This window comes from Phoca vitulina, unplaced genomic scaffold, assembly GCF_004348235.1.
Source record: "Phoca vitulina isolate PV1807 unplaced genomic scaffold, GSC_HSeal_1.0 scaffold48, whole genome shotgun sequence".
NCBI classification, from domain to species: domain Eukaryota; kingdom Metazoa; phylum Chordata; class Mammalia; order Carnivora; family Phocidae; genus Phoca; species Phoca vitulina.
Window position 1 is genome coordinate 3,064,987 of NW_022589751.1, and position 24,384 is coordinate 3,089,370.

Here is a 24,384-nt window from a genome sequence, read left to right on the forward strand (position 1 = left end):
AGACACTTCTCCAAAGAAGACATACAAATGGCTAACAGACACATGAAAAAATGTTCATCATCATTGGCCATCAGGGAAATTCAAATCAAAACCACACTGAGATACCACCTTACACCAGTTAGAATGGCAAAAACGGACAGGGAAAGAAACAACAAATGTTGGAGAGGTTGTGGAGAAAGGGGAACCCTCTTACACTGTTGGTGGGAATGCAAGTTGGTACAGCCACTTTGGAAAACAGTGTGGAGGTTCCTCAAAAATTTAAAAATAGAGCTACCCTATGACCCAGCAATTGCACTCCTGGGTATTTACCCCAAAGACACAGATGTAGTGAAAAGAAGGGCCATATGCACCCCAATGTTCATAGCAGAAATGTCTGCAATAGCCAAACTGTGGAAAGAGCCGAGACACCCTTCAACAGATGAATGGATAAAGATGTGGTCCATATGTAGAATGGAATCTTACTCAGCCATCAGAAAGGATCAATACCCAACTTTTACATCAACATGGATGGGACTGGAAGAGATTATGCTAAGTGAAATAAGTCAAGCAGAGAAAGTCAATTATCATATGGTTTCCCTTATTTGTGGAACATAAGGAATAGCACGGAGGACATTAGGAGAAGGAAGGGAAAAATGAAGGAGGGGAATCGGAGGGAGATGAACCATGAGAGATTATGGACTCTGAGAAACAAACTGAGGGTTTTAGAGGGAGGGGGGTGGGGGGATGGGCTAGCCCAGTGATGGGTATTAAGGAGGCACGTACTGCATGGAGCACTGGGTGTTATACGAAAACAATGAATTGTGCATCACTACATCAAAAACTAATGGTGTATTGTACGGTGACTAATAAAATAAAAATTTTTTTTTTTTAAAGATTTTATTTATTTATTTGACAGAGAGAGAGCACAAGTAGGCAGAGTGACAGGCAGATGGAGAGGGAGAAACAGGCTCTCCGCTGAGCAGGGAGCCAGATGCGGGGCTTGATCCCAAGACCCCAGGATCATGACCTGAGCCGAAAGCAGCCGCTTAACGGACTGAGCCACCCAGGCGCCCCAATAAAATAAAATTTAAAAAAATACATGGTTTCCAAAGTCTCAATGACTTTGCTTCCTTTTTTTTTTTTTTCTCCAGATGACTTTGCTTCTTAGGCCATTCTAGGTATATCCTAGTATATCAACAAGAAATTTTTAAAACTTGGCCATTTTGAACTAAAACTGTTTCTCAGTTAAGCCAAACTACATGGAAGGAGACAGAAAGTAGAAATCCTCTGTTGAAATAAATCTTTTACCATTTTCCAGTTGCAAAAGTTCATGGTCCTATGTCAAAGATAGTCTGGGGACACCAGGGTGGCTCAGGCGTTAAGCATCTGCCTTCAGCTCAGGTCATGACCCAGGGTCCTGGGATCGAGCCCCGCATCAGGTTCTCTGCTCGGCTGGAAGCCTGCTGCTCCCTCTCCCACTCCCCCTGCTTGTGTTCCTGCTCTCGCTATCTGTCTCTCTCTCTCTGTCAAAATAAATAAATAAAATCTTTTTTAAAAAAGTCTGTCCACCATCTTGGAATTTCTGAAATAATCTCCTTCACTTTTACTTTCTTGCCCTCCCTCAAATAACCAGGGCCACTAGGACTTTGCATCAATACAATTTCTGACTCCAATCTGCATTTTTGTCTCAGTGCAGTGATGTTATCAGGAAGGTCATGGGATGTACAGAAATACACCAAGTTACAGAGAATGTAAAGATTCTTTGTTGGCAATGTATATAGTAACTTATGAAGGCTGTTCTACAAATCAAGAAACAACAAAGTATTCCTTGAGAAGAATTTCCTAAAACCCCCAAGGTTCCAGAAGAAAAAGGGGTATGAAGCTATGAATTATACCACCCATATGAAGTAAGGATTCTTTCCATTGCAGAAGCTCCCTTTGACATTCTCATTTGATTTTATACCATCTTGTCCTTCCAATCCACTCCTGACTGTTTTGCAGATTTGGCTACATGTATAATATCAGAAGCAAATGACAAGTGTAAAGCAACTCATTTCTAAACATTTATTGCAAAACTCATTAAAATAAAGATCGGGGTGCCTAGGTGGCTCGGTCGGTTAAGCATCTGTCTTCACCTCAGGTCATGATCCCAGGGTCCTGGGATCAAGCCCCACGTCAGGCTTCCTGCTCAGTGGGAATTCTGCTTCTCCCTCTCCCTCTGCCCCTCTCTCTGCTCATGCTCTCTCTCAAATAAATAAATAAAATCTTTATATATATATATATATAATAAAATAAAATAAAATGAAGGTCCAGTAAAATAGAGGAATTCCTTCCCTCTTTATAGTATTACTGTTATTGTTATACATATTATGTCTATTTATGTTATAAACTAACCAATACAGATTACTGCTTGATACAATCTCAGGACATTTTTTTTTTTTTAAAGATCTCAACACGGCTTGAACTCACAACTCGGAGATCAAGACCCAACCTGAGATCAAGAGTCAGACAGTTAACCAGCAAAGCCACCCTGGCACCCTGAGAACTTTTAAAGAAGAAAGGAAAGGAAAGACCTATTTATAGACTCATATAGATTACATGCGATAAACCCAATAATACAATTCTATAGCTACTGTTAAACAATTATTTTAAATAATCAATCTTAAAAATAGAAAAAAAAAAAGGGGGGGGTGCCTGGGTGGCTCAGTCAGTTGAGTTCTGACTCTTGATTTCAGCTCAGGTCATGATCTCCAGGTAGTGGGATTGAGCCCCACGTCAGGCTCTGTGCTCAGTGCAGAGTCTGCTCAAGATTCTCTCTCTCCCTCTCCCTGCTCACCCTCTCTCCCTCTCTCTAAGTAAATAAATAAAACCTTTAAAAAATAGAAAAAAATATTTATACTGTTTTTTATATGTTCCTAGGTAATGAGCGTTTTTTCCATTGTTGCTAATTTTGGGTGGGTGGATTCAAGTTATCTGGTGTCAGTTCCTTTCAATCTTAAAGACTTTCTTTAGTATCTTTTTTAGAGCAGATCTGCTAGCAACAAAAATTCTCTGTTTTTGTTAATCTAGAAATATTACCTTGCTTTTATTGTCTTTAATACACTTTCAGTTTTTATTTTTTTATTTTTTTATTTTTTTTTTAAGAGTTTATTTATTTGACAGAGAGAGAGAGAGCACAAGTAGGCAGAACAGCAGGGAGAGGGAGAGGAAGAAGCAGGCTCCCCACCGAGCAGGGAGCCTGACATAGGGCTCGATCCCAGGACCCTGGGATCATGACCTGAGCCGAAGGCAGACGCTTAACCGACTGAGCCACCCAGGCGCCCCACACTTTCAGTTTTTAGATAAGGTTTGGGTTCACAGCAAAATTGAGCAGAAAGTACAGAAAGTTCCCAAATACCCCTTAGCCCCAGTACATACATGGCCTCCCCCACTACCAACATTCTGTAGTAGAAGAGAGCATTTGTTACAAGTGAATCTACATTGACACATCATTATCACCCAAAGTCCATAGTTTTTATTTGGGTTCATTCTTTGTGCTTTAAATTCTATGGATTTTGACAAATGTATAATGACATGTATCCACCATTATAGTACCATAGGGCATAGTTTCACTGCTCTAAAAATCCTCTGTGTCTATTTATCCCTCCCTCCCCCCAACCCCTGGCAACCACTGATCTTGTTACTGTATCCATAATTTTGCCTTCTCTAGAATGTCATGTAGTTGAGACCACACAATATTTAGCCTTGTCAGACTAGCTTCTTTCACGTAGTGTAATAAACATTCAAGGTTCCTTGATGTCTTTCCACAACATGAAAAGGCCATTGCATTTCTTCTTAGCACTAATATTCCATTGTCTGGATGTACCACAGTTTATTTATCCTAACAAATGACACTGTGATTGCTTCCAAGCTTTCACAGTTATGGATAAAGCTGCTATAAACATCCATATGCATCCATACTTTTTTTGTGGACGTAAGTTCAAACCCCTTTGGGTAAATACCAATGTGACTGCTATATTGCATTGTAACAGTGTATTTAGTCACGTACACACACACACACACACCCAGTTTTATTGAGATATAATTGACATACATCACTGAATGAGTTTCCGGTTTACAGCATCAAGGTTTGATTTACATATTGTGAAATTATTACCACAATAAGTTCAGTTAACATCTGTCATCTAATATAGATACAATAAAAAGAAATGGGAAGAAAAGTAATTAACTTCTCTTTGTGATGAGAACTCTTAGGATTTACTCTCTCAACAATATAACAATAACTCTCTTCATATATATCACACAGCAGTGGTAACTATACTCATCATGTTGTGCATTATATCCCTAATATCTATTTATCTTGTAACTTGAAGTTTGTACCTTTTGACCACCTTTCTCCAATTCCCCTTCCTCCCACCCCTTCCTCTGGTAACCACAAATCTGATTTCTTTTTCTAGTAGTTTTGTTGTTGTTGTTTAGATTCCACATATATGCGAGATCATACAGTATTTGTCTTTCTCTGTCTAACCTATTCACTTAGCATAATGCCCTCAAAGTCCATCTGTGTTGTTGCAAATGGCAGGATTTCCTCATTTTTTTATTAGGACGTTTAGTTTTTTAAATATTTTTTTAAGATTTTATTTATTTGAGAGAGAGAGTGAGAGAGAGCATGAGCAGGGGGAGAGGCAGAGGGAGAGGGAGAAGCAGACTCCCCACTGAGCAGGGAGCCTGACTTGGGGCTCGATCCCAGGACCCCGGGATCATGACCTGAGCCGAAGGCAGACGCTCAACTGAGCCACCCAGGTGCCCCTAGTATGTTTAGTTTTATAAGAAACTGCCAAAATGTGTTCAAAACTGGCTGTACCATTTTGCATTCCTACCAACAATCAGTGAGCATTCCTGTTGCTCCACACTCTTGCCGGCATTTGGTGGTGTCGGTGTTTTGGATTTGCACCATTCTAATAGGTGTGTAGTGGAATGCCATTATTTTATCACCTTCATTTTTTAATATGGTAATTTTGCTAGATATAGAATTCTTGGTTTACAGGGTAGTTTTACTTTTCCTTTCAGCACTTTTTTTCTTCTTGAGGTATAACTGACATATAACGTCATGTAAGTTTAAAGTGTACAATAACTTGATATGACATATTTATATATTACAATATGATTACCACCATAGTGCAGAACTTTTCCTTTTGTTCTGCTCTGACTGGATTGTTTCAAAATTCCTGCCCTCTAGTTTACCTATTCTGCTTTCCATTCGCTCTTGCAGATGCTCTCTACTGCTTTTTTTTTTTCCATTTCACTCACTGAATTCTTCAGCTCTAGGGATTCTGTTTGACTATTATGATTTCTCTTTGATAAATACCTCATTTTGTTCATGTATGTTTTTCCTCATTTCACTGGACTGAGTTTCCTTGTAGCTGATTTGAGTTTCTTCAAAACAGCTGTTTTGAATTCTTTGCCAGGTAGATCACTAAAGTCCATGCCTTTGAGCTCAATTATTAGAGAACTGTTATCTTTTGGTGATAACATGTTTTCTTTATTCTTCATCTTCCTTGTGGTTTTGCATTGCTGTTTTCCCATTTGAAGTAGCAGACACCTCCTCAAATCATTACTAGTTGCCTTCAAATGTGGTATATTATTCGTTGGTCCTATTCTATCTGGGGCTTCTCCACCTTTGAATAAACTCCTGCTCCACACTTCTTGCTCCCTCTTGTGGCAGAATTCTTAAACTTTTATGTCTTTCCTGGTTTTTATAATTCACCAAGCAGATTGCTCAAACCTCTCTCCTTTGTTTTCCAGAAGATGGTACTATAGCTCAAGTTTGAGGATTCTCCCATGCCCAAAGATGCTGGTCTGATTTCCTGATACCACTCCATTTACTGATTACTAGACTCATTCTTGTGGCCACATGCAGGAGTGTGCACAAGGAGCCAGCCACAATGGAAGAGTGGGAGATGTGGGTTTAGTACTCAGGTGTTCAGGGTGGACTCAATCCCAGTGGGAGATCCTTGGGTGAAGCTCTCACACAAGCGCATGGGCAGACTTCCTGCAGAAGTCCTGAGGGTAGTCATCAGGAACCATGTCCCTTTAATGCCTTTGATAATCTTATATGCCTCTTTCCTAATCTCCCTCCCCACACCTCAGAGAAACTGGTTACTCTCCAGCAGTGTCTCACACATGAGGTTCATGAATATGTAGATTAACATTTTTCATCAAATTTGGGAAGTTTTTGGATATTACTTGTTTTCTATGCCTTTCTCTCCTCTCCTTCTGGGACTCCCATTATTGTTTTGTTGATATGTCCGGTGGTGTTCCACGGGTCTCTGAGGCTCTGTTCACTTTTCCTCATTCCCCTTGTGCTTTCTGGTGTCTAGACTGTAAAATCCCTATTGAGCTATCCTCTAATTCACTGATTCTTTCCATTGCCAGCTCAAATCTGATGTTAAAAATCCTTCTACTGATTTTTTTTTAATTTTACTCATTGTACTCTGCAAAAACATACCTATTTTTTAAATAATTTTTAAAGATTTTATTTATTTATTTGACAGAGAGAGACACAGCAAGAGAAGGAACACAAGCAGGGGGAGTGGGAGAGGGAGAAGGAGAAGCAGGCTTCCTGCAGAGCAGGGAGCCTGATGCGGGGCTCGATCCTAGGACCCTGGGATCATGACCTGAGCCGAAGGCAGACGCTTAACTACTGAGCCACCCAGGTGCCCCTATTTTTTTAATAATTTCTATCTTTTTATTGATGATCTCTATTTGATGAGCCAGTGTCATCATACTTTCCTTTTTTTTTTTTTTTTTTTAAAGATTTTATTTATTTGACAGAGAGAGACACAGCGCGAGAGGGAACACAAGCAGGGGGAGTGGGAGGGAGAAGCAGGCTTCCCGCGGAGCAGGGAGCCCGATGTGGGGCTCGATCCCAGGACCCTGGGATCATGACCTGAGCTGAAGGCAGACGCTTAACGACTGAGCCACCCAGGCGCCCTCATACTTTCCTTTTAATCTTAATAATCATTGTTTCCTTTTAGTTCTTTGAATATATTTATAATAGCTTCTTTGAACAATTTCCCTGTTAAGTCCAGAATCTGGACCCCCTGGGAGATAGTTTCTATTGACTGATATTTAGAATGGAAAACCTCTACTGATCTATCTTCAAATTCAATGATTCTTACTTATGCCAGATTAATCCTTTTAAACATATTTAGACTTGGTTTATGGCCCAGAATATGGTCTATCTCAGTGAGTATGCCATGTGTAGATTCAATTTACTTAACAGATATAGAACTCTTCTGCCTTTTCTATTTAATTTTGTGTTAGATTTAGTACATCATGTTTTTCAAAATATTTGTCCACCTCCTCTAAGTTATGGAATTTACTAGCATAATGTTTTTCATAATATCCTCTTCTCTATAATATCTACAGATACTATACATAATGTAATACATTGGATTATTTCTGTGGATTCTTCCAGATTTTCTGTATAGACAATCATGTCATCTGCAAACAAAGACTTTTATACCTTCCTTCCTAATCTGTATATATTTTATTTCCCTTTCTTGCCTTACTGCAATAGCAAGGGCTTCCAGTACAATTTTGGAAAAGAGTGGTAAGAGGCGACATCCTTGCCTTATAATAGATCTTAATGCAAAAGCTTTGAGTTTCTCATCATTAAATATGATGTTAGCTGTAGGTTTCTTTGTAGTCTTTATCAAGTTGAGAAACTTCCACTCTATTCCTAGTTTACTGAAGTTCTTTTTTTATCACAAATTAGTGTTGGATTACATACATAATGGATTATAAAGCCATAAAAAAGGAGGAACATGACATTTGCAATATAAATGGACCTTGAGAGTATTATGCTAAGTAAAATAAGTCAGAGAAAGACATGATCTCACTTGTATTTTTTCTTTTATTTTTAAGTAGGCTCCATTTCCAACATGGGGCTTGAACTCACGACCCTGAAATCAAGAGTCACATGCTCTATCAACTGAGCCACTCAGGCACCACTGTCTGTATTTTAACATATGATATCACTTGTATTTGTATGTGGAATCAAAAAAGAAAGGAAGAAAGAAAGAAAGAAAAGAAAAAGAAAAACACTGAACTCTTAAATACAAAGAACAGATTGGTGGTTGCCAGAGGAAGACAGAGAAGGTGGGCAAACTAGGTGAAAGTGGTCAAAAGGTACAAACTTACAGGGTGCCTGGGTGGCTCAGTCAGTTAAGTGGGATTTATCCCACTGGGATGAAGTATTTAAAACATCTAGTACATAGTAATAATCATAGCTATCAATTTCTAATATGTAGCACGTGAAAAGTATTATGCTAGAGTTTTTTTTTTTAAAGATTTTATTTATTTATTTGAGAGAAAGAGAGTGAGAGAGAGCTTGAGAGGGGAGAGGGTCAGAGGGAGAAGCAGACGCCCCACTGAGCAGGGAGCCCGATGTGGGACTCGATCCTGGGACTCCAGGATCATGACCTGAGCTGAAGGCAGTCGCTTAACCAACTGAGCCACCCAGGCGCCCTATGCTAGAGTCTTATATGCCTAATATTACTTAACCACTATGACAATTCAGTGAGGTATCACAACACCCATTTTATAAATGAGGAAACTGTGGCCCAGGGAAGATAAGGAGATTAGATTCATTCTGTACTTGGGTTTCTCATTTTGAGACATCAATGTAATAAGCCACAGATTCACTCACCTAGTCAATCACATGCTTAGCAGTCTCATTTAGTTTATCACATCGTTTTATAGATTAAAAAAAGTAATTCCCAGAGAAGGAAAGTGAATTGCCAGGAGTCAAACAGTTAATGGAAGAGCCAAATAATAATAATAATAATAAATTTTTTACATCAAAAATAAATAATATTTTATTAAATAGCTAAATGTATCCAGAGAAAATAAACTTGTTTATGCCTATTAGCCTCTTGGTGAGGAGAGTTGCTCACAGAGTTGAGGATACTGGAAGCAACATCAATTGTCAATTAAAACACCAGGCAAATAATCAAGTGGTTTTCCTTGCTCTTAATAAGTCAAAAGATGTTACTACTCAATTATTGTTTATTCAGAATGTCAATAAGAAGTCTGACAAAAAGCAAAATCAGACCTATAAACACAGAGAACAACCTGATGGCTGATGGTTGTCAGAGGAGAGGAAGATGGGGGGTGGGCAAAATGGGTGAAGGGCAGTGGGAAATACTGGCTTCCAGTTATGGAATGAATAAGTCATGGGAATAAAAAGCACAGCATAAGGAATATAGCCAATGATACTGTCAATGATAGCACTCTATGGTGACAGAGGATAGCTACACTTGGGGTGAGCATAGCCTTATGTATAAACTTGTCAAATACTATGCTGTACACGTGAAACTAATGTAACATTGCATGCCAACTACATTCAAATTAAAAAATTTTTAAATAAAAAATTTAAAAAATAGTAAGTTTGAAATGATTGGAGAATTAGTTCTCCGGTCTGTGTATAAATACAGGAGAGAATATTTTTAAACAGGTTGAGAAAACACTAATTCAGTACAACCTGAAATAGAATCTAAGATGTGTTACAACTGATGATAATGAAAATATAGAGCAGAAAAAGGCTGGGCAGAATTAAGAGTTAGAGAGGTCTTAGGCATGTTGTAACTGACGTATCTATGGAACAGGCAAACAGCTCCAGGAGGCAGCTGGATGTATGGTTCTGAACTCAGGAGGAAAACCCAAGATAAAATTAATTCCATTTGTTTATCTTTCTTAATGTGGCTATTAGAGAAATTTAAATTATATATATGGCTTTTTCTGTTGGATCAAGTCTCTGTTCCACCTCTCCATTATTAGCCCCTGGATTAGGTGGTAAAAGGCAAAGACCAGGATGAGAGTTGACCACCTAATCCAGGGGTTAATAATAGAGAGGTGGAACAGAGACTTGATCCAACAGAAAAAGCTCAAAGAAAATCATGTCCTTGATTCATGGTACAGAAGGAAAGACAGGGAAATTGCCTCCCAGGGTATCTTTGTGAGAATCCCAGGTAAACCACGTGCCATTTGCAAAGACTGGGAAGCAGAGGCAAAGATGTTGGACATAATTAAAAGCTAGAAATGTTGTGCCTGAAGTATCTGTGGAACAGGCCAACGGAGATCTCCAGGAGGCAGTCGGATGTGTGATTCTGGGCTCAGGAGGGAGGAAGCCCAAGATGAAGGTGAGGATAGTAGAGTCACCGGCATTTTGGTGGTAACTGAAACCAGCAGTGAATCAGATGGTTCACGAGGAAAGAAAGAACTCCACACAGGAGCCTGGAAGAACAGGCCATGAAAAATGAGAAAAAATTATACAAAAGGAAAAACAAAACTAACAATTTACATTAAACACATAGTTCTTCACTTATGGAAAATGAATAGAAAATGAAGCAGCAGGGATTTTTTAAAAAACAAAGGGCATAATGGTAAGAACTAAGATAATCAAAACAACTGAACCTGGATAAAACAAAATCACAGCAAGAAATGAAAGAAAATCTGCTTTTAGTTCCCCATACTGCATTTACAAATTTGAGTAGAAAACTGCTTAAGGACTGACTTTAATAACAAGGAACCATCAGAGATCAAGAGATAATTCTCAAAAATTGAAAAACTTGACTACTGAATTGTGAAAAAATCAAAACTCTTTAGAGAAGGCCTGAAATAGAATGGATGGACATAAATGATCAATTGTACAAATCTCCTAGAATGTAGAATGAAAGATAGACCGCCAAATGCATATGGCAGGTAGCACCTTCTCTCCTGATAATATAGAAAAGTAACAGTTTTCCAGCTTATTAGCCATCACAAAAGTAGAAACTGATTTGCCCTCTCTTATCTGCTGGGTGACATTTGCTCAAGAGACCCTAACAGCCTATCAAATCACTCAGGAAATATACAACCTAGATCAAGTAAAGGGCAATAACTACCCCATGTAAGAGGAACCAGAATCCTGAGCAAACAAGTCCAAGCCAAGTAATTAGTATACAAAGACAATGGCTATTGGCTGACATATCCAGAAGAGCTAACATGTAAATAACAAGGATTCCAGTAAATTAAAGGAACAGATGGAAAAGAATTAATCATGATGTAAGTAAGACACTTTCAGAGTTGAAAGCCTTTGAGTTTTCACATTGAAAGAGACATACTAAAAAGGTTCAGAATCAAAACAAAAGTTTGGTTGCAGCTCTGACATTTAAAGAGCTTGGAAGTCACCACTCCCATCCTTATAACAAGAAAAAGCTAGACCAGCTAAAACTCGGTGACTTTCCTTGAGCCCATCAGAGAACTGAGGTCACAAGGCAAACTGCCATGCTGAAATCTGGAGATAGGCATATCCAGAGAGTCAACAGCTGAGATCTGCTTATTTGGAGCAGAAGCTGCCAGAGCCACAAATTGGAAGGAATACTTAAATGGTAAATTTGCAAATCGCTGGAGGCTAAGTTTAGAGAAGCATCAGAGTAGACAACTGGCTACAGTGGCGTCACCACACATTTACGGGCTTTCCCTCCCACAAGTCTGCCAGGTTCTCATGAAAAAGATCTGAGAAAGATCCACTTAGACCTGGCAAGAATAGGGCAACAATAACCATTGTGGAAATATGTTCAGCATCTTTTTCATAACAAAGGCCTACTCTCTGAAATCTAATCCCAGCTGGAGGAAGGGAATTTTTCACTCTATCCATCTCTAGCCTTCCTGTCCCACTTAAGGTGGGAGGGGAGGGAATAGTTTTTTAAAGATTATTGTTTCAAGGAATAGAGGAGAAACTCAGCCAAGGAAGGAAGTAGGAAGCAGGGTGGGGAAAACTATACCATTAAAGAAATACTTGTGAAAATCACAGCCCAGGGACATAGGCCCACTGAAAGACTGAGATTTAATCATGAGATTTTAGAATGCTTTCCCTCCACACTTTATCACCACACCAAGAGGACTCCAGCATAACAGCAACAGATTATAGCTAGAAGAGCTACAAGACACAGACTCTCACTGACACAGAGTTCTTAAGGAATCTCCAAGTCAAGAGGGGAGACAAAAATAAGGACACCAGAGGAAAGTGAAGCCTCCAACACCTATGGCTACAACAAACATTGGACAGAGAATAAAGAAACACGAGTACGTCATAATTATGGATCTGTTGCTTTTAAACAAGTTACACACAGGGGACCAGCAGCTAGATACACCGGAAAGACAAACTCTGGAGTCCCACAGGTGCTCCTCAGCTATAAGCACAGAGAGGATGGAGTCTGTGAGGGACAATGAGAATAACAAGAAGCAGAGAGACTGGGACAGGCTCCTGAGGATGATAATGTTTAAGGGCAAAAGGATGAAAGAAAGCACCATGAAATAGAAAATCTAGACAAAGGCACAGGCCACTGGGGTGATGTCAGAGAAACCAACAAGAGACTCTCAGGAGAGAAGAGTCAACAGTGTCCATGAGACAGAAGGCACTGGTAACAGCCATCATTTTATTATAATTAGGTCATTGTGACCTTTACCATAGGAGACTAAGACAACTGGAAAGGAAGAAGCAAGAATGGTCTGAAATGTGAAACAGAATTATGGACATAAAAGCCAAAGAGTATGGGGGCACCTGGATGGCTCAGTCAGAAGAGGATGCGACTCTTGATCCTGGGGTCCTGGGATCTAGCCCCAAATCTGGCTCTCTGCTCTGTGGGGAGCCTGTTTCTCCCTCTCCCTCTGCCTGCCGCTCCCCGTTTGTGCTCTGTCAAATAAATTAAAAAATAAATCTTTAAAAAAAGAAAGCCAAAGAGTATAACTCTGAACTATCTGTGACACCAATAAATACAGCCTAATGGGGGAAAAAAATCACTTACTGAAATAATCAGTAAAGGAGATATACTCTATTGCTTCCTCCAGATACTCTACATTTTATTCCTGGATCATACAGGATCATCAGAAAATGGTCTAGAGCACTGCTGTCCAATTTGGTGGGCACTAGTCACATGTGACAACTAAGCACTTAAAATGTTGATATGTGACTTAGGAACTAAATTTTAATTGTTCTAAATGAAATATCTACATGTGGCTAGTGGTTACTATACTGGAAAGCATACAGTACCAGACACAATATTTTGATTCTCTGAAAATCTATATTCACTGAGTTCTCCCTTAGCTCTAGAGACTTCTGTTCCCATTGAAGAACCACTCAATGAAAGAGGCTGAATTTCTTTTAGGGAAGTTGTTGGAAGGCTGCATACTTCATCATCCACACAGAGTGCAAGAAAGGAACTTTTTTTAGACTTTAAAGCTAGGAAGTCTTCATGCCCCATTAACAATCAATATGGTTTCTCTTTACAGAAAATGTAAATCATATAACAGATGTGTGTATTTTTCCATGACTGTCAGAAAGATCAGAAATAAATCTGCAGCTCATCTTTGATAACTCTGTAAGATCACAAAACCTGTACATATCTATATATTACATCATCCTGTTCTTGATCTGCTACTGTATATTTTCCCTGTTGATTTGTAATTTCTGTATTTCTGTTTTAATCTAACTCTTAAAAGTCTCATACAAGGCATTATAAACAAACTGGGAATAAGAAATAAACAATTCACCTGGGATCTGTTCATTTTCTACTGGTTTTGGAAAAGTATGGAGAAGTATAAAGGTAGAGCTGGGGAAGAAGGAAGAATGAATTCAGGAAAAATATGGCCTGCCTTGCAGCTCCTGGATTCACCTTTTTTTTTTTTTTAAGATTTTTTATTTATTCATTTGAGACAGAGAGATAGAGAGAGAAAGAAAGCAAGAGCGGGGGGAGAGGCAGCGGGAGAGGGAGAAGCAGGCTTCCCGCTGAGCAGGGAGCCCGATGCGGGGCTCCATCCCAGGACCCTGGGATCATGACCTGAGCTGAAGGCAGAGGCCCAACCATCTGAGCCACCCAGGCACCCTGGAATCACCTTTCCAAAATACTCCACAGAAGAAGCAGTTTAAACAACATGACATGTATCAATAACTAGATCACATTGAGCTTAGATATGCAATTTTTGAGTAGGTGAAAATAAACATACACATCCCATTGATTATATTAATATTTTGCCTATGACTTAAGCACACACAAAAAAACTTAAAATACAACCAACATATGCATTCAGGATACTAATATACAAAGTTTTCTTTAAACTGATGTGGTTAGAAATACCAAGATTGTATTATCTGTTTTCCTACCAATGTGATACTGGAAACATCGTTGAACAATTCACAGAAACTCTGAAAAAGAGAATCAGCGCTTTAATTTTTTTTTTTAATCTGTCCAAATTAGTTGCAATTTCATAATCTTTTGATAAGAAACTTGCTTTTGCTGTGCAAAGGAGACAGCTTGGGAATCAAGAAACCAAGAAACTCTTCTGTCTTGATCAGTACCAAAGGAGTGATCTGTAACATTCATTTACCCTCTCAGGCTCCACATGTTTTCTTTCAAATGAGGCAGAAATAGATAATCTCGTAAACCCTTCCTGCACTACCACGATGTGATCCCAAGTCCAGAATAAAAAAAGAATAAAAAAATATCTAGATACTAACAACATGGTTATACACCATATACAAGTTCAGGATTTCGAAAAAAGAGAACAAAAGAAACGTAGGCCGTGTAGGGAGTTAAATAAAACTTCCTCCTTGGTGATCATTTCCTCAGACCAACCACCCAAAGAGCCGTGACACTCACCACTTAAGGCAGCACACCTCTCTTGCTGAAACCTGGTCTTGATCTTCCACCGTCACAGAGCTGTGAAAGTTTCAGATGTGACACCTGAAAGCATGCTCATTTAGGGCGGGGAGACCAAAAATGGCTTCTGGCCTTGGAAATCTAGATTCTGTTTCTTTGGGGGTTTCTTCCACTTCTGTTCAGAGTTCTGGTGAAAGGTCTAAGGAAGATCTGAGGGGTGTTTTCTTCTATGTGGGTTTCTGATTTGTGCCGTTCCCTTTTATCTCCCTAGAATTGCTTTGTTCCGAAGGAAATGGAACTGAGGCCTAGAGGACAAAATCATTTAACTGGAATCTTCATACAAGACCCCCAATCTATCAAAAACTAATGATGTAATGTATGGTGATTAACATAATAAAAATTAAAAAAAAAAAGACCCCCAATCTGACTCTCCCGAAGGTTGCTCCCCAGACTAGACCTTCTATAGGCTCAAATCAGAACTGCTGGGCACACAAGCTGGGAAAGTTGGGAGGGGCCCATATTCTCGATTATGGACTCTGACCCCAGGGCTCCCGAGAGCCAGCAAGGCACGTGTGCCACTTGGGGGCTGTGAAGGAACCCAACGCTGGTTTCCAGGTAGAGTGGCCTATTAGCAGCAAGAGATTTGGACAACAGATCTGGCCTTTAACCCAACCCCCTCACCTGCTGGCTATGTGAACTCGGGTGAATCATCACCTCTCCAAGACTAGTTCTTCTCTACAAACAAATGGTTGTGAAAACTGAACGAAATGCCAGCTGCTTTATCATTAACCACCACACACTACTAGGCTCACATACGCCTTCGTTCTCAGCGCAGAGAAGCCAGCTGAAGAGCCGGGCCTCCCCCAGGGGGCGCTGCTGGGAGCGGACCCGAGCCGCCTTGGCAGGCTCGGCGCACTCGCCCAGGGCCGCAACCCTCCGAGGCAGCCGGGGGCGGGGCCTCAGGGTCTGGGCGCTTCCCCGCGGGCGGCCCGCCTCTCTCCGCCTCGGAGTCGGGAGCCACCCCCGACGCGCACGGGCTCCTCTCAACTGCGCTCTATCCGCCACGCGCCACCGCGGCCCTCACGGCTGCGTTACTGCGCGGCTCCATAAGCAGACGCAGACGCACCCCGACCATCTACCCGACGCAGCAGAACTATGGGAGCGCGCCGCCGAGCGTACGTGCGCAGCGGGGCCGCGCGCGCAACTTCCCATCAGCCCCGGCGGAGTGTGTGCCGCAGGGGCTCCGGGAGACCCGGGGCAGTTCCGGGAGATGGGCGGGGCCCCCCCAACAACAAGGGACGCGGAAACCAGAGACCCGCCGGCCTTGGCGTGAACTGCGTCGGAACAGCAGGGGTTCTCCCAAGATGGGACAATAATGACGAATGTTTCATTATCATTCTTCTTACGATGCTAGCCTGCAAAGATTACCCAGTGATACACGAAAATTTCAGGAAAATCAGAAAATGCACACAACCAAAAGAAAGAAACAATGGACACAACTTCACCTCCCGCTCCCTGAGATTTATGTGCTTAACGGTTAGACACACAACCTTCTTGTAGTTTGCAGAAATGCGATTATATGCATAATTTTTATCACTATCCTTGCAGAAAACAATTTCTTGTAAAATACAAAACCAGTATTTTTTTCCAATGATAATTAAGTTCCATTCACAATCGCATCAAAAATGGTGCCAAATAGGGGCACCAGGGTGGCTCAGTCAGTTAGGCATCTGCCTTCAGTTCAGGTCATGATCTCGGGTCCTGGGATCTGGCACCGCATAGGGCTTCCTGCCTAGTGGGGAGTCTGCTTCTCCTTCTGCCCTTCCCCCTCTCGTGTTTTCTCTCTCTCTCCAAGTCTTTTTAAAAATTGTGCAAAATAATTATTCGAGTTAATAAAAGAAGTAAACTTGTAAAAAAAAAAAAGGCATTTTGTGTATAACATTTAAAAGACTTGAAAAGGTAGATAGCCCTATGATTTTCACAAAAAGAAGACTCAATCTTCAACAATATTTCAGGGGCGCCTCGGTAGCTCAGTTGGTTAAGCTTCTGCCTTCTGCTCAGGTCATGATCCCAGGGTCCTGGGATCCAGTCCCTCATTGGGCTCCTTGGTCAGCAGGGAGCCTGCTTCTCCCTCTGTCTGCTTCTCCCTCTGGCTGCCGCTCCGCCTGCTTGTGTTCTCTCTCTCTCTCTCCCCTCTCTCTCTGACAAATAAATAAAAATAAATAAATAAAATCATTATAAGCAGTAGAGGGAAAAAGGATGGAAAGGGAGATAAGATTTCTTCACTCAAATAAAATGAAAACAGTTAATAAGTTACATATATGTATAATATACGAGCAACCACTAAAATAGCCATACAAATAGATACACTCAAAACCCTATATATACATCAAAATGGAATTCTAAAAAATGTTCAAGTAATCCACAGAAAGTGAGGCAATACAAAGAAACAAGAAACAAAAGGAACAAATATAAAACACAAACTAAAATGGCAGATTTAAATCCTAACATATCAATAATTACATTAAATCTAAGTGGTCTAATAATGCCAATTAAAACACGGAGGTTGGCAAATGGATTTTTAAAATATAACCCAACTATACTGTCTAGAAGAAACTGAATTCAAATATAATCCTATAGGCAGGATGAAAGTAATAGAATAGGAAAAAATATATTGTGCCAACATTAATTTTTTTACATTTTAATGTAAAAAAAGCAAGAGTGGCTATATAAATATCAAATAAGGTACACTTCAGAACACAGAAAAGTACCAACAAAGAGAAGAACATTATATAATAGGGGTTACTCCAAGAAGGCATAGCGGTCCTCAATGCATATATACCAGACAACAGAGCCACATAATATGTGAAGCAAAAACTGACAGAACTGAAGGACTGACAAATCCACCATTATAGCTAGTGACATCAACATACCTCTCTTTTTTTTCTAAAGATTTTATTTATTTATTTATTTGACAGAGAGATAGAGCCAGAGAGCACAAGCGGAGAGAATGGCAGAGGGAGAGGGAGAAGCAGGCTCCCCACTTGAGCAGGGAGCCCGATGCGGGGCTCGATCCCAGGACCCTGGGATCATGACCCGGGCCGAAGGCAGACGCTCAACCATCTGAGCCACCCAGGTGCCCCAACATACCTCTCTTGATAATTGAAACAATATACAGAAAATCACCAAGAATATAAAAGAACTCAGCAGCACATCAACCAACAAGATCTAATTGATATTTATAGAACCCTTGACCCAACAAAACAAATACACATTCTTTTCAAGTACCTATGGAACGTGTATCATAAAACAAACTTCAGCACATTTAAAAGAACTGAAATCACACATAGTACGTTCTCCAGCTGCAATGTAACCAAACTAGAAATCAATAAAAGAAAAAGAAATTTTCCTAACCCTTGTAAACTCAACAATACATTTGTAGGAAAATCTATGGGTCAAGGGGAGTCTCAGAGGAAGTTTTTTTTTTATGCTATGTTAATCACCATACATTACATCGTTAGTTTTTGATGTAGTGTTCCATGATTCATTGTTTGCATATAACACCCAGTGCTCCATTCAGTACGTGCCCTCTTTAATACCCATCACCAGGCTAACCCATCCCCCCACCCCCTCCTCTCTAGAACCCTCAGTTTGTTTCTCAGAGTCCATAGTCTCTCATGGTTCGTCTCCCCCTCCGATTTCCCCCCCTTCATTTTTCCCTTCCTGCTATCTTCTTTGTTTTTTTTTTTTTAACATATAATGTATTATTTGTTTCAGAGGTACAGGTCTGTGATTCAGCAGTCTTACACAATTCACAGCGCTCACCATAGCACATACCCTCCCCAATATCTATCACCAGGCCACCCCATCCCTCCCACCCCCCACCACTCCAGCAACCCTCAGTTTGTTTCCTGAGAGTAAGAATTCCTCAGAGGAGATTTTTAAAAATACATTAAACCAAATGAAAGTAAAAATAAAACATATCAAAAATTGTGAGACACCAACTGAAGTAGTGCTAGGAAGGAAATACGTAACACAAAGTGCCCGACTCAGGGTTGCCACAACTGAGGTATATACAGGCATTTACTACTTAATTGTGATATTTGCTTTATTGTGGTGTTCTAGAACTGAACCTGCAGGATATCTGAGGTAGCCTCTCGGGGTAATGATTGCCTAACTGTGAATATACCAAAAATCACTGATTTACACACTTGCATTTTGGGTTATATTAATTATATCTCAATATATTTGTTATAAAAAATGAGCAAATAAAGTTTCCAAGACAATTGCAGTATAACCAGTAAGTTAAAAAATAATTAAACCAGGGGCACCTGGCTGGCTCAGTCCAAGGAGCATGTGACAATTTCAGGATTGTGAGTTTGAGCCCCATACTGAGGGTAGAGCTTACCTAAAAAAAAAAAAAGAAAGAAAGAAAAAAATAATTAAACCAGAAAAAAAAGATAGTAATAATACCAAATGTGTGTGTAAAGGGCGAGTCACACTACCATCAACACAACTCCTAATTCACTGGACACAGAAGTTTTTGAATATTTACGATTCCTGACAACTTTGAAAATTTGAGAAGGAATTGCACTGTTTTTAATTTTGTGCATGTTAAAATTTATTAGTATTATACAGTCCTACTTATTATACAGAAAAATATTTTTTTCATATTTGCACAATTGAAATTTTCCCCAAAAGGCTATAGTACTTTCTTATGCAAGACATACACACACACACAACACACACATACACAGAAAGAAACAGAGACAGACTTGCCCGGTAGTCCCTCTCTTTTTTTTTTAAGTAGGCTCCACACTCAGCAAGGAGCCCAATGCTGGGCTTTAACTCATTACCCTCCGATCCAGACCTGAGCTGAAATCAAGAGTTGGATGCTCAACTGACTGAGCCACCCAGGTACCCCAATAAATATTTTTTTAAAAAATCGAGAATCCCTCAAATCCCATGGATGCAAGAGGATGTCTCCTGTGAATTATCTGCCAATTAGGTTATCCATTTCTCTTCAGATCGCATAAATCTTTCACCATAAAAGGAATATCATATGGGAAAGTCATCTTTTCAGCAAGAGAAAGGCTGCTTGCATCTTGGAGTGGGGTCAGCAAGACAACTCTGCAACCATGAGGGAATCTGTACTGACCGGGATTCCAAGCCAGCCTTTTCTGGGGTAGCTCAAAAATAAAACACATGATGCCCCAGACTTCACAGTGAAAACACCAATCCGTGCAATTGAGAAGAGGAGACCTGGTTTAAGTTCAGCACTCCCTATACGCCTGACCAGCTATATATTTCTTTTAAAATAAATAAATAAACACACACAAACACACCTCCTTCATGGTAGGATGTATTACATTGCTGTAGGCCAATATTCCTTCTAAAAACATCTAGTAAAACCCATATAAAAAAACAAAAATATACCTAAAGGCATCCAACTGTTGTGGGAGCAACAAGGATAAAGGAGACCAAAACTTCAGAACAGAGAATCACAAGGTGAACTCCTAAATTCCTGCTGTTTGTTTGTGTGTTTCTCCTGATAGCATTTTCCAATTCTGGATGCAAGCAGAGCCTCTGGGCTTGTCTTGCCCCAGGTACTGTGTCTCTGCTGAGGAAAAAACAAAGCAAGGACACTTTGGGCAGTGGTATGCTATGATAGGAATGACAAATTCAAGAGTCTCTACTAAGAGGCTAATGAGATGAGAACAAAAAGGCAGAATGAAGTCTATCTCAGTCTTGCAGTGCTTAGAATATAAAGACCTTCTGAAAATAAAACAGGCAAGATATGAAAACACTAGAGAATGTAGTGAATTGCTCTTCAGTATCTAAACCCACTCCTAATCCAGGACCACTTACCAATTCTGGCACAGATAAGGGTTGAGAATAAGGCTTCAGCCCCTGCACAGAGCAGGTATGGAGGACAGAGTCTAGCATTCAAGAAGGGCTGGAGGGATGCCTGAGTGGCTCAGTCAGTTAAGCGTCTGCCTTCAGCTCAAGTCATGATCCCAGGGTCCTGGGGTTGAGCCCTACATCAGGCTCCTTGCTCAGCAGGGAGCCTGCTTCCCCTCTGCCTCTGCCCCTCCCCCTGCTTGTGTGCTCACGCTCTCTCTCTCTGACAAATAAAATTGTTATAAATAAATAAATAAATAAATAAATAAGGGCTGGAGTTAAAAGCAAATTTTTGAATATGTAAAGTGTCTCAAGATAAGTACCAAGTTTGAAATTCTATGAGGACTTAAAATGTCTTTCTTCCTTCCTTCCTTCCTTCCTTCCTTCCTTCCTTCCTTCCTTCCTTCCTTCCTTCCCTCCCTCCTTCCCTCCCTCCTTCCTTCCTATCTATCTACGTATTTATTTATTTAGAGGGAGAAGGCAGGGAGGGGGAGAGGGAGAGGAAAAGAGAGAATCTTAAGCAGGCTCCATGCCCAGTGCAGAGCCCCACACAGGGCTCTATCTCACAACCCTGAGGTCATGACCTGAGCCAAAATCAAGAGTCGGACACTTAGCCGACTGAGCCATCCAAGCACCCAAGACTTAAATTTTCTTAAGGGCAAAATTGAATAATTGAACAAGGTCACAAATAGGCACCAGAGGTTTGGACTTCATCATATCTTTCAAGGGGACTTTATTCAACCCATAATAATTGCAGATGACAAGAATCTATGAACTTGAGGACAGCGCAACAGATTTGCCCATCTGGACCAGAGAGAAAATAGACTAAAAAAAAAAAAAAAAAGCCTCAGGGCCCCCCAGCTGTGTGTTTAAAAAAATAATGGCTGAAAATTTCTCCAAACTGACAAAAGACCAATCTAAATAGAAGACATTGATCAAACTCCCCAAAAATCTATGCCTAGACACATCATAATTAAACATCCAAAAGCTAAAGAAAAAAACCCTGAAAACAGCCATAAGGAAACAACACATCACCCACAGAACACCAGTTCGAATGACAGTGAATTTCTCATCTGAAATCATGGAGGCCAGAAGGAACTGTCACATTTTTCTTTCTTTTTTTTAAGATTTTTTATTTATTTATGAGAGCACAAGCAGGGGAAGCTACAGACGGAGAGGGAGAAGCAGGGCTCCCCACTGAGCAGGGAGCCTGATGCAGGGCTCCATCTCATGACCCTGAGATCATGACCTGAGCCAAAATCAAGAGTCGGACACCTAACCAACTGAGCCACCCAGGCGCCCCAGGAATTGTCACATTTTTCCAAATGCTCATAGGAAAATACTCTAAATTGTAAATTCTTCATCTGGTTTAAAACTCTCCGTCAGGAATGAAAAAGAAGTAAAGATATTCTCGCATGAAAGAAAACTAATAGAATTTGTTCTAAGGAGACCCACCATTGAGGAATTGCTAAAGAATAAACTATCCTTTCCTCATGAGTTTTATAAATCATATTTCAAGGTTGAAACAAAAATTAAAATACCATGTTGAGCCAGGGACACTGAAGAGACCCCACGAAGGGCTGCTTCCGGCTCCTTCTCCTGCTTCTATTCTTGCTAAGCCCTGCACCCTTACCCTACACACGCTATGTCCTCCTTATAAAGGTCAAGGAGTTAATGACTTCCTTGAAGTCTTCCGGCACTATAACTAAAGAGTGACCAGGCAGTGTCACATGTAGTGTTCCAGACCAATGACTCACCAAGACCCCTGGCTCCAGAGCATAAGTGACTTAGGGAGGACATCTAAACAGTCTCTATCTGCTCTCTATGCCTTCAATAAACTGTTCTCACTTCCTCTCCACATGAGTTTGATTTCTATCCTGCGCAAAGTCAAGGACGCTATCGCTGGTCCTGCAGGGGCCCCCCGTCTGGGTCCTCAGACCCAGCTTGCCTACATCAATGTGATACTCAAGAGAATAATATTTAAAAGTAGGGAAAGGAGGGGCACCTGGGTGGCTCACTTGGTTAAGCGGTGCCTTCGGCTCGGGTCATGATCCCAGGGTCCTGGGATCGAGCCCCGCATCGGGCTCCCTGCTCAGCGGGGAGCCTCCTTCTCCCTGTCCCTCTGCCTGCCTCTCTGCCTACTTGTGCTCTATCTCTCTGTCAAATAAATAAAATCTTAAAAAAAAAAAAAAGTAGGGAAAGGAAAAACAACTAAATGGAAGTAAGGTTTCCATGCTTCACACTAAGTGGTAAAATGTTGACATAAGTCAACTGTGATAAACATTCAGTTACATATATATTATGATACCGGGAGCAACTACTACAAATATTGACCCCTACAGCTGTTAGAGGCCGTTGGTTGAGTTCTAGCAGGAGGCCTGGTGTCCAGTAAAGAGGAAGTCACAGCCAGCTATCAGGAAAGTCAGAGGCCTGTCTGGCAGTGCTCCAAACGAAGCCACAAAAGGCCGGATCAAACCAGACAGGCCCAAGATGACAGGTGCCATGACAGGAACTCCTGTCCATATAAGGAAGAAAAAGGCCAAAACCCTGCTTCGGAAAAACCCCCTCCTCAAGTAATGAATATTCTCCCCCTTGTTAACAACTGTCAATAAATGTTAAAAACCCAAAACCCAGGGCACACAACGCTCCTTCTCTTGAACTTACCAGCTCTCATATCTTGAGAATGTACTTTCGCTTTAATAAACTTTCCCACTTGTGACCCTCAGCTGCTGTGTTGTGTCTGTCTCTTTCTCTGGAGAACTCTAATACACCAGTACATCATATCCATATTTCAATAAAAATGAAAGGTATACTAAAAGACAAAAAAAAAAAGACAGTTTGAAAAGAAAGAGAAAGCATCAGAGCCAGACTCAGATATGGCAGAAATGTTGGTATTATGAGACTGAGAATTTGAAATTATGATTACTGCGGCACCTGGATGCCGCTGTCGGTTAGGCATCCGACTTTTGGTTTTAGCTCTGGTCTGATCTCACTCTGCACACAGCGCAGAGTCTACTTAAGACTCTCTCCCTCAGGGCGCCTGGGTGACTCAGTTGTTAAGCGTCTGCCTTTGCCTTCGGCTCTGGTCAGGTCCCAGGGTCCTGGGATCAAGCCCCACATCGGGCTCCCTGCTCAGCGGGAAGCCTGCTTCTCCCTCTCCCACTCCCCCTGCTTGTGTCCCCTCTCTTGCTGTGTCTCTCTCTGTCAAATAAATGAACAAAATATTAAAAAAAAAAAAAGACTCTTTCTCCCTCTCCCTCTTTCCCTCCCCCCTGCACGCTCTCTCTCAAATAAATAAATCTTTAAAATAAAATTAAATTTAAAAAATAAAATAAAATAAAATTATGATTACTATGTTAAGAGCACTAATGGAAAAAATGGACAACATGCAAGAACAGATAAGTAATGTAAGCAGAGAACGGAAACTCTAAGAAAGAATCAAAAACAAATGCTAGAAATCAAAAACACTGTGAAAGAAATGAAGAATGCCTTTTACGGGTTCATCAAGAGATGAGATGGCTGAGGAAAGGATCAGCAAGCTTAAAGAAATGTCAATAGAAACTTCCAAAACTGAAATGCAAAGAGAACAAAATAAAACAATATCCAAGAACTGTAGGACAATTACAAAAGTGTAATATCCAATAAAGTAAACTTCAGAACAAAGAAAATGACTAGAAACAAAGAGGAATATTACATAATGATAAAAGGAGGAATGTAACAGAAAGACATAACATTTAGAAATCCTAAATGTTTATGAACCAACCAGGAGAGCCTCAAAATACATAAAACATAAAAATAC

At 40.5% G+C, this 24,384-nt stretch overlaps 1 long non-coding RNA gene across 1 annotated transcript; it reads right to left on the bottom strand.

Moving 5' to 3' along the window:
• Positions 1–13,908: 13,908 nt before the first annotated feature.
• Positions 13,909–23,392, bottom strand: LOC116649452. The gene is made up of 3 exons (XR_004302682.1): positions 23,250–23,392; positions 20,121–20,304; positions 13,909–14,744 (listed from the first exon to the last, which is right to left on the bottom strand). It is a non-coding gene; the product is annotated as an uncharacterized LOC116649452 (long non-coding RNA).
• Positions 23,393–24,384: the final 992 nt, after the last annotated feature.